At 59.8% G+C, this 301-nt stretch overlaps 1 protein-coding gene across 1 annotated transcript in view; it reads left to right on the plus strand.

Moving 5' to 3' along the window:
• LOC108444753 (zinc finger protein 3-like) overlaps positions 1–301 on the plus strand; it is a 24,920-nt gene that overhangs the window by 22,818 nt on the left and 1,801 nt on the right. The gene's annotated exons all lie outside the window — the stretch shown is intronic.

Here is a 301-nt window from a genome sequence, read left to right on the forward strand (position 1 = left end):
CGCAGGAATCCAACGGGGAGGAAAAGCCCCAGAGACCCGGCAGGAGCAGGGGCTGCAAACACAGCCCAGAGTGCTCTGAGGAGGGAAAACCCACCGTGTGCCCGGAAGGCAGCTGGAGATCCAGCCAGAGCTCAGACCTGGTGGTTCATGAGCATCTTCAAACCAGGGAGAAGCCCCACAAGTGCTTGGAATGTGGGAAGAGCTTCAGCTGGAGATCTCACCTGATCCGCCACCAGATGATCCACACTGGGGAACGGCCCTACGAGTGCGGGGAATGTGGGAAGAGCTTCAGCCAGAGCTC

This window comes from Corvus brachyrhynchos, unplaced genomic scaffold, assembly GCF_000691975.1.
Source record: "Corvus brachyrhynchos isolate BGI_N302 unplaced genomic scaffold, ASM69197v1 scaffold530, whole genome shotgun sequence".
Taxonomy (NCBI): Eukaryota; Metazoa; Chordata; class Aves; order Passeriformes; family Corvidae; genus Corvus; species Corvus brachyrhynchos.